Here is an 11,341-nt window from a genome sequence, read left to right on the forward strand (position 1 = left end):
CAGGCCCTGAACACAGCAAAGACCTAAGTTCTGGGCCCTGGACAGTCTGGACGGATTGTATGGCAGCTGCTGGACTGAAAAAATCAGGTGTAGTGCTGAGGCACAAACATGTACATTTCAAGCCGGCAAACTGTGACACTTTAAATAACGTGAAAAAATACTATTGTGCAATATGACAACCCTAGTCGACTATCTGTACAGTATAGTACAGTGGATTGTGTACATAGCCTTTATTTATGTAAACCAGCTCCTTCCCTTCTTGTGATTTTTTTTTTAAGTGTTTTTTTCTTTCCCTTTCCTAACACCAGGGGAGCCACCCCTCCTAAATTTCGTTGTTTGGTACCTGTACTGTAGCAATGACAATAAAGTCCATTCATTCATTCATTCATTCATTCATTCATTCATAGAGCTCTCAGGGCTTCTGGCGCTGGCTTTCTCTGTGTACCACATGTACAAAAGAAGAGAGTGAGGCTGCATTCTCATTTTATGCACCCAAATTATGGAATGCACTGCCAGTTTACATTAGGGATGCAACCTCAGCAAATATGTTCAAGTCAAGACTAAAAACCCATCTTTTTAATATTGCCTTTAAATGACTAAATAATTAAATTATGATTATATAATGATTGGAGCACTTTCAGCTGTAACGTTTGCAGGAAAAGCGCTATACAAATACAAGTTATTATTATTATTATTATTATTATTATTATTATTATTATTATTTGTACTCTTACACAAGTACACATTAGGCCATCGCCACAGTCCAGCTCTACTGTCATTCAGCAGTCTACTGCACCACTGTCAATGATACCCTAAGAAAAACAGCAATTATCTAATGGAAATCTGTTTTCTCCCCCCCCCCCCCTCCCTTTTTTAAGATCCAGTCCCTGGAGCTTGTAATATGGAGTTTGACCTGCTCATTGACCTAAATGTCTATCTCCATTACAACCTTTTTGAGACCATTATCCGCTTCGCACCAGCAAATATTGGATATCCAAGGTAATGAATGACACATTAGATAGGGTATACCTATCTATCATACCTCCAAATCAAGCTGTTGTCACACCTCCTTTGGACAGTGTAGGAGGTTACCTGAGGACAGTTAAGGGTTAGGTAAGGTCACCTGAGGTCACCTGAGGACAGTTTATGGTTAGGTAAGGTCACCTGAGGACAGTTTAAGGTTACCTGAGGACAGTTAAGGGTTAGGTAAGGTTACCTGAGGACAGTTTAGGGTTAGGTAAGGTTACCTGACGACAGGTTAGGTTAGGTAAGGTCACCTGAGGACAGGTAAGGGTTACATAAGGTCACCTGTAGGGTTAGGGTTAGGTAAGGTCACCTGTGTAGGGTTAGGGTTGGGTAAGGTTACTTGAGGTCACCTGTGTAGGGTTAGGGTTAGGTAAGGTCACCTGAGGTCACCTGTGTAGGGTTAGGTAAGGTCACCTGAGGACATGTTAGGGTTAGGTAAGGTTACCTGAGGTCACCTATAGGGTTAGGGTTAGGTAAGGTCACCTGAGGTCACCTGTGTAGGGTTAGGTAAGGTCACCTGTAGGGTTAGGGTTAGGTAAGGTCACCTGAGGTCACCTGTGTAGGGTTAGGTAAGGTCACCTGAGGACAGGTTAGGGTTAGGTAAGGTCACCTGAGGTCACCTGTGTAGGGTTAGGTAAGGTCACCTGAGGACAGGTTAGGGTTAGGTAAGGTTACCTGAGGTCACCTGTAGGGTTAGGGTTAGGTAAGGTCACCTGTAGGGTTAGGGTTGGGTATGGTCACCTGTAGGGTTAGGGTTAGGTAAGGTCACCTGTAGGGTTAGGGTTGGGTATGGTCACCTGTAGGGTTAGGGTTAGGGAAGGTCACCTGAGGACAGTGTTCATCTTCCTTGCTCTGCTGCAGTCCAAGATAACATGTGTAAACAAAGTGCTGCAGATTATCTGTGTGCTTCTGTAAACTAAAACCTTACTACCTTACTTACCCTCAGAATATATTGTTTTAACACTACAACAGCTGTGCCTATTTTACCTACTAGTAGAGCCGCCTTGGGGGTCAAATATACCCCCTTTTTAGAATGTAAATCTGCTATTTACACACAGATCACTAGAGGGCGCTTCTTTTTTTAGCCTGCCTTCTACACAGAAAAACTGGTAGAACGCACATATCTAGGAAAAGTCATGAAAGGAGGGTCCTGAAATTTGATCAAGTGAGAAGATAGATTTTTTTTTTACTCACAGGGGTCACCGTGACTTCTCACGGCTCTTCTAGTGTTAAGGTCAGTCTCTTCAATACAGCAGAACGGTGTTGGTTACTTTTACAAACCCAATAGATTTGTTTACGTTGTTAACAAGGTGGTCAGCCAGCTAATTCAGACTTTAACCAGATGGTTCATTTATGTAGTGCCCCCCCCTTTCTGTCTCCATTTCTTGTCTTTCTCTGCTTCATGTATTTTGGGGGAAAAGAATGTGACAACATTTCTATGAATTCCAATTGTGTTCCGAATTTACCTGAGGTTGTTATGGTGCTATTTTAGGCTGACTCCTGTAAGGCGATCAACTTCTCCAGAATTGATTTAATTGAGTCGTCACTTACAAGCGAGTCCGTTTAATCTCAACGAGACGTCCTTGATATAACTTCTAAGATAAAATGATCCAATCAAATATTCGGCACCACTACTGAACTGTTCTTTAAGAGAATATTTATTCGAGCACATCGGCAAACAATAACATCAGCATACAATAGCATTTCATTCCATGGAAAGGGGTCCTATCTAGCTTCACCTCCGCAGACCAGGATCAGCTGGTTAACTGCAGAAGTTTCACCGGACAAGAGCCACCCTTCGCCTTGGTCCACAGTCTTTATATATTTTTCTTAACAGTTTGGGATGGGCTGTCCCTCTCGTAGGTTTTATGGTAAACGTCTGTTTTATATCGGAATGTGGCTTTCGACTTCTTTCGGTGTCCGTGCGAGTGTGTTATCCTCTTCTTCTGACCCCCCGGTCGTTTGTCATGGTGGGAGTGTTCGGACACTCTGTCTGCAACGGTATCCTGAGCAGCCTAGCGCGACGTTAGACACACACACATTCTAATGTTTTTTAAGGAACTGGTAAGCATATGCACACAGTTATTTTTTTAGGATGTATAGATATTTTGATAGTTATTTTGGGTGTATTCTACATACGTTCTAAAGCACTAATTGGCCAGTTATTTAATCTTCAAACACATTCCTTCCTGACCAGGTCTGTAAGTTCTATGTCCTTATCAGGATCGCTTGTGTAAACATCACTGTTGCCAGGCCCACAGACTCCCATGACTTGGGATTCGATTAACAAGTTAAAATACAATATTGAAGAATAGACTTATCATTAATCATTAGTTATGATAGTATAAAATGAGTATAGGAAAATAGAATATCATAACAGCAGGTACAAAATGGTTGTTAGTACATAGGTAAAAATAAGCAATCTACAGGCGGTTTGAACCACAACACTTTCTCCCAGTCAGGAGCCCCTTCCCCCCACGTCGCTCAAAAGCAGAACCTCTCTTTTATGGTTCTGTGAGACTTCAACTGATCTCAGTCACATATTATTTAAATGAACACACAGTACTTAATACAAATCCCTAACAAATCCCCCCTTGGTCATAAACAAAATTATGACCATCACAGAGAATTTGTAGCCGGATTTGGTGAGATGGGTCTAAGACAGACCGCAAATGCCTTTATTTACACCCATTCCATCACAAACCTCCATAATCACAACATCTCTTCAACCCCTACGTCACGATACACCTCTTGTAAACATCCTCATCACCATCTACCCACATTTCTCATTATCAGCGCCCAAGTGTCTCGCACCGACCCATGAGTGGGACCATGTGCCTCAGCACCAATAACATTCATGCGCTCTCCCACACTGACCTTTCTTGGGGGGAGGCGGCCCCCTGTATGTCATCTATAGTCTGTACAGAGCATTTAGGTTTGTCTAGCTGGATTGAAACCAGCTGATGTTCTCTGGGGACATATTAATGGACTGCACTTACATAGCGCCCTTATCCAAAGCGCTTTACAATGGCTTCTCATCCACCCATTCACACACCAATGGTGGCAAGCTGCCATACAAGGCGCCGGCCCTGGGAGCAATTCGGGGTTCAGTGTCTTGCCCAAGGACACTCTGACATGTGGCCTGCCGGGGCTCGAATCGCCGATCTGCCAACCTTGCGATCATTAGATGGCGGCTCTACCTCCTGCATCACAGCCACCCCCTCCTGATTTAGCGGCTGCTTCTGCAGCATCATTTCCTTTATCTTCGTCTGTGTCGGCTTTCGAGTGTCCCTTCAGCGGTGCCTCCAATCTAAAGGCAGATATATATATACAACTGTGATCCCCCACCTTTCCCAAACATGTCTGCTACAGGTTGTGTCTGATTCCCTGTCCCCTGATGTCAGAGTCAAATACGCAGAATACTAAACCTAACTGTCCCAGAGTGAGAAGGAACAGCGCTTCTTCTCCTCCGAAGCCCTCTGCTTATCAGTAGTCGTAAAACCTTTGTTTATCACATGGGAGTATCCTGCTCTGCATTCTTGTCATTCACACAGTTTTCAGTATTCACACAGTTTTCAGTAAACATTGTCACATTGTTATTGTTTTAAAGACATTTTTTTTCTCCACACCTGAAAAGTCAGAATGCCGTAACCCATTAAAAGTACAAGTAGTGCTGTTACCGCACTGGCACAGAGTCCTATATAAGCGCGTAGCATTAAGACGTCACACGTCGCCCTACTTGCCCTTCCTGTTAAGGCAGTCATAGCCTTTTTCTAAATGTGAGGGGTAAACATCTGACTTTTAGTTCTATTCATACCGGGACAGTTTTTCCTATAGAGAGAGTGGTTGGTTGACAGGTAGGCCCATCAACAAAATGCAGTCGTACATACAGTACATACCCTCACTACCACCATTAATTGAAAATACCCCAAAACCAGCTATTTGTTTCCCCCCTTGTTTGCAGACTAAACATGTCACCTTAGAGATGGTGTACATCTCCATTTATCTCGAACATTTCAACCACAAAAATACACACATCTGCAACAACAAAAAACAACAAAAGCAAACCCCAAAAAATAAATACAAATAAAATACAAATAAAATAAGATATAAATTGAAATCAAATATATCTTCCTCGACATGGAAGCAACAGTCGGCAATGGCCCTGTTCGAGAAAAGACAGAAAGAAGCAAAGCCCATCTGGTCCTGCCCCTTCCCCACAATATCATCACTTTGCAATAGATTATCTATCAATATCAATAATAATAATATACCTATTCACTATAGCAAAAGACAGCCTTTTATCCACAAAAATACCAGTTCACGTCATTCTCAAGCTCCTCCAACCTATATCCCTCCAAACATCTCATGATGTATTGTGTCGAATGCTCTTTTTATTTTATTTTATTTAAGGTCAATGAATATACCCAATGCATATTTCTTTCTCTCTGTACAAGTTGTTATTTGCTTCTACTAGCTCCTTTAATGCCATGGCAGTAGATCTAGCTGTTCTAAAACCATACTGACTATCCATTAATAGTTGATGTTTTTCAATGAAATTGTCCAGTCTTTCATCATATTTCTCAAGTTTCTCAGTCTTTCATCATATAGTTTCTCTAACCCTAACCCTAACTGTTATAATAAGGATACTGGTCTGTAATTGGTGAAGAGGTGTTTATCTGTTGAAGTTTTGTTCATACATTTGTTTCACTTTGTTCCTTCAGACCTCCCCTCTTCCCAGGGCGCAGTCTCAGGCTGGAACCCTTTCCGATGGAGGTTTACTGCCCTCCAACCCCTTCTTGGGTCAGAGTCAGTCTACCTCCACCCCTTCCGCTTCCCAGACGTCTCCTTTTCAGAGCTCTGATCACAGAAAGCACTGCTCGCTTACTAACGCATTCGGTTTCAGCTTACAGTGGCCTGACTGTACATTGAGCTGAGCGCAGCCACCATTTCCCTATGGCTTAAGGCTTTGCGACCCAACCGGCCGGTGACCCAGTCGATAGCGATCCCCAGTCAGTGTCTAAACACCAACCCTGTAGCGGTGATTGGCCGCCCAGTTGGGAACCGACGGTCTGATCCCTAGCCCACTTCGCTATGGGTCTAGAAACTTTGACCGTTTACACCAGCCTTGCCTGTTCACGGGTGTGACCCTCACATCCCGCTAGGTGTGGGCTGTCGCCCACGTACCACGCACTGCCCACACACCTAGATGCGACAGGTGCGCCGACTAGACGGTACCACGGTAGTATGTTCATTCATACTTCATCAGACACGGGGGCCTTCAGTCCTCTCCCCAGCACTATATACTGTCTTTAACGTGCCCTCGGAACTTTGCAATTCCACCGCCGCCTGTTAATGGCTAGGTTCGGGGTGCCTAATCCCCTGCCTAACCATATCAGTATATCAGTAAAATATTTTTATTTTTTCCTATAGTTCCCAACGATATTGAGTCAGTGATTCTCTCTCCACAGTCCTCCTCAGCAAATCTCTTTCCAGTGCCGTTTATTTCTTTAGCTAGTTTTGGCCCCATATCAACAACATATATATATACTGTATATATATATATATATATATTTTTTTTATTTTTTTTTTCTTAAATCCATCCACCACCTAATTTATAAGGCTAATTTTCCCGTCATTGTCTGTAAAATGTTCTACTTTGTTCCTTTATCATTATTTTTTATTCTCATCTAATAATCTGGTATAATAATCTTTCTTACATATTCTCATAATACTAATTAGTTTGTTTTTTGTATTTCTTATATGTACGCCCTGCCTCCTTTGTTTTATGCTTTATAAATACACTTTATAGAGTATTCTTTTTCTTGTATGCATTTTGAATGCCCTTGGACGTCCACAGATTTTCAGAATATTTATTCTTATTGCTACATTGTTTTAGTGGGCAGTTTTTGTCATATAGAACTTTAAATGTTTCTAGGAATAACCCATACGCTTTGTCCACATCTGATTCTTCATATATACTCTTCTAATTCCATTTTAATAACTCATTTCTAAAAGCAGATATGGATTCCTCAGTTCTACTGTCTTGTATGTCATTTCCTTTAACTCCCTCTTCTTTCTATAATTACATTCATAAAATGAAAAGACAGGCAGGTGATCTCTAATATCATGGATTAATAGTCCACTTGTTGTGTTACTTTCCACATTATTTGAGCCTGAGGCTAAGTCATGAAATGCTTCTTGGAACCCAAACCCCCCCCTGGGACCCCAGTAAACATCACCGAAAGGAGGGTGCATGCTGACAGAATCGCCAGGATTTTAAAATTGTATACATGTGGTGGGTCTGCTTTGGTACAGTGTGACAAGAGAGGCCACCCTGTACCCGGTTTACCTTCGACTCTGACAGCGTGTGAGGTGGTCAATATACCTCCCACGGTCTTGTCCACCACGTCGCCTGGGTCTAAAATAGGAGTCTGTTTTGCGCCGTTGTCTGCTTTCTCCGCAGCATTCAGTTCCTGTGAAGAGAAAACTCGATTGAGATTAGTTAGAGTTTTGACATATATTCATTTTCATGGAGAGGGGGTTCAAGCCACCTCCCTCTGTCTCTGTATCATGTCGGCAAACTTTCTTTTAATAGATTGGTTATCCCTCTCAACCTAACCCTAACCCTGTAACTACTGGGGGTGGTAGACTGAACCAAATCGATGCTTAATCCCCATTGCTGTCTCAATTGCAGCCATATGGACTTTTATTTTATTTTATATGTGACCCATTATCAAAGTGTATTATTGTAGGGAAACTAAACCGTGGTATGAATTCCTTTAAGAGGCACTTTATTACAGATGCGGCATCCTCCCGTTTACACGGATATGCTTCAGGCCACCTTGAAAATCTATCAATCACTCCCATGTCCGTGAAGTCAATACATGCCTACTCTCTCGGAATGGACAGGGAGGCATCGGATATGTGTACATTTAAGTACTGTTTTAACGGGTTGTGTTTGTTACACACATCACAGTCTGAGATGAAATTCTTAACCATCTCCAAACCATATGGGGTCAATTCCAACAATATTATTATTGCCAGTCAATGCTAAACAACCTGTAAACAAAACCACAATTTAATCAAACACCCCAAATATACCACTATTACAAAGACGACGAGACACAAATCACCACGTATCAACAGAGACACTCCTAGTGAGCTTTTTTTTTTCCTGCTGTCTGCGCTTCAATGGTGGGTCACACCCGCAGCACAACACTTCTTTAAACACCTTGAACGAGGCATAACACATTTTACAAAGTTTGCATGTGACATTTGAGTGATATACCAAGCCAGGGAGCACTCAGTCTAGACCAGGGGGGCACCCCATCAACGCCGCCAAAGGAAAAAACCCGGCCCACCTCCGACAACTCGCGCGAGACCCAGAATATGCCTGGATATTTTTAGGAACTCTCGCGAGACCCGTCAGACCAAACCCGGACTCTCCCCCAGCAACGCCGATGGAACACGCCCCAGTTGCTCCAGGGCGCCTCACTCAACTATCCCTTTTAATAGTAATAATTACAATAATAATAACAATTCCATCTATGATTTACATACAATATTACGTAACACCTTTGCATGAGTTTAGAATTATAAGGTTCTATCTCCGTTTAGGGTAGTTCAGAGACACTGAGCGTCAAAGTTTTTACATTCCATTATGTTTTGTGAGATGGAACCTTTGTATTCTATGAATTACCCACTCAAAATGTCAACATTTTAAAAATACCACCACACATTAATAAACCACTTAATGGATCAGATTATGCAAAAAACTCAATTTTGACTAAAATGATGATAGAACCTTATAATCCTAACGTCACAATTATTTTAGCGCCCGCTGTGAGAGGAGGCACGCTAATATAGGACCTTCACCGGACTGCAGTCCTGCCGTGAACGCTACCCTACTCGCAATGACCTACACTCCTCACTTGGTTTGCAAGGTATTTCAACCTTCGGGGCCTGGGCCTGATTACCCCTGGTTACCCCTGGGGCCTGGGCCTGCATGGTTACCCCTGGGGCCTGGGCCTGATTACCCCTGGTTACCCTTGGGGCCTGGGCCTGCATGGTTACCCCTGGTTACCCCTTAATAGGACTATAGTGTCCTTTCCTGGGGCCTGGGCCTGGCTACCCCTGGTTACCCCTTAATATGGACTTAGCTACTGTCCCTTCCTTAGACCTCGGCGGGTCTATTACACGTTAATACAAGATGTGCTTATATCAGACAGTGGTGTTCAATAATGTATAGAATGTCAATTTAATTAATGATTCACTTACTTTGTGACGGATCTTCAAAGACACAGATCAGAATGGGTTTGACACACGATTCAGGCCCAGCACTTTCCACCTAAAACACTATTGTCTACCTAAGCAGATTTCATTAAATGGCTCTGCTCACCTCTTTTGTCTTGGTACCGTGGAAGTGCTCAGTCCGAATCCAGCCTCGCCCACTCCTCCTTGCATCCCGTTGAAAATCACGTCGGGGTCACCAATTTTGTAAGGCGATCAACTTCTCCAGAATTGATTTAATTGAGTCGTCACTTACAAGCGAGTCCGTTTAATCTCAACGAGACGTCCTTGATATAACTTCTAAGATAAAATGATCCAATCAAATATTCGGCACCACTACTGAACTGTTCTTTAAGAGAATATTTATTCGAGCACATCGGCAAACAATAACATCAGCATACAATAGCATTTCATTCCATGGAAAGGGGTCCTATCTAGCTTCACCTCCGCAGACCAGGATCAGCTGGTTAACTGCAGAAGTTTCACCGGACAAGAGCCACCCTTCGCCTTGGTCCACAGTCTTTATATATTTTTCTTAACAGTTTGGGATGGGCTGTCCCTCTCGTAGGTTTTATGGTAAACGTCTGTTTTATATCGGAATGTGGCTTTCGACTTCTTTCGGTGTCCGTGCGAGTGTGTTATCCTCTTCTTCTGACCCCCCGGTCGTTTGTCATGGTGGGAGTGTTCGGACACTCTGTCTGCAACGGTATCCTGAGCAGCCTAGCGCGACGTTAGACACACACACATTCTAATGTTTTTTAAGGAACTGGTAAGCATATGCACACAGTTATGTTTTTAGGATGCATAGATATTTTGATAGTTATTTTGGGTGTATTCTACATACGTTCTAAAGCACTAATTGGCCAGTTATTTAATCTTCAAACACATTCCTTCCTGACCAGGTCTGTAAGTTCTATGTCCTTATCAGGATCGCTTGTGTAAACATCACTGTTGCCAGGCCCACAGACTCCCATGACTTGGGATTCGATTAACAAGTTAAAATACAATATTGAAGAATAGACTTATCATTAATCATTAGTTATGATAGTATAAAATGAGTATAGGAAAATAGAATATCATAACAGCAGGTACAAAATGGTTGTTAGTACATAGGTAAAAATAAGCAATCTACAGGCGGTTTGAACCACAACACTTTCTCCCAGTCAGGAGCCCCTTCCCCCCACGTCGCTCAAAAGCAGAACCTCTCTTTTATGGTTCTGTGAGACTTCAACTGATCTCAGTCACATATTATTTAAATGAACACACAGTATTTAATACAAATCCCTAACACTCCCATTTACTTTTGACCATTTCCACCTCCAACTCAGGGGTGACAGACAGTCCGCCGGCGTGTGACACCGCCGTGGGTGTCACCACACGCTTCCGCCTGCAGTACGACATCTACCAGTACTTCCTGCCTGAGAGTGACCTATCAGAACGCAGCCTCATCACCGCCATCCAGAGCGTAGCTAACGTGCAGAGCATGAGAGATCATGGGAAACGGGTGAGCTGAGGGTGACGGGTGTGAATCCACTACAGTGGAACTGTCTCTTTGACAGTAAATATAGTTATATCTATACAGTTGCTATACAGGGGCTGATTCAGTGGGTCTGAGGCCAGACACACACCGTACTTTGGAGTCTGTCAACAGAACTTGCTCAACGGTGACTGAGCAGTCAGAAGTGGGTGGGCTGATGATTACATTTTCAAAATGAAACGACTCGACTTGAGGTAGTAGCACCAATTGTAGGTGTCCTTATCAATTATTGATTGAGTAATTGCTTCTTTGTAACTGCTACCTGTCAAAAGACAGGTCTATATAAAGAAGTACATTTCTGTTGTATTAACTAAGAATGGGTAGAACTGCAGGTCCCAGAATGCCTTGCAGCAAGACGTCATATAAGTTGACAGTTTGTTGTTTTTGAGAAATGCGAATTGTACATCCAGAATTGAAAGTGAATATCTAATAGTTTGTTTTATTGAAAAGAAAGTGATCACAAGTTTATGTCAGCAGATTTGCATA

General features: G+C 42.7%; 1 pseudogene across 1 annotated transcript in view; it reads left to right on the top strand.

Annotated features, from left to right (window-relative positions):
- The first annotated feature begins 901 nt into the window (after positions 1–901).
- The window catches only part of LOC308163907 (disks large homolog 3-like), a 19,229-nt pseudogene continuing 8,789 nt past the window's right edge, over positions 902–11,341 (top strand). The window contains exons 1-3 of the transcript in view: positions 902–999; positions 6,192–6,244; positions 10,647–10,822. The product of the transcript in view is annotated as a disks large homolog 3-like (transcript). The remainder of the gene's footprint in view (positions 1,000–6,191; positions 6,245–10,646; positions 10,823–11,341) is intronic.

The sequence above is a fragment of the Nansenia antarctica genome (assembly GCF_963989245.1).
Source record: "Nansenia antarctica genome assembly, chromosome: 8".
Taxonomy (NCBI): Eukaryota; Metazoa; Chordata; class Actinopteri; order Argentiniformes; family Microstomatidae; genus Nansenia; species Nansenia antarctica.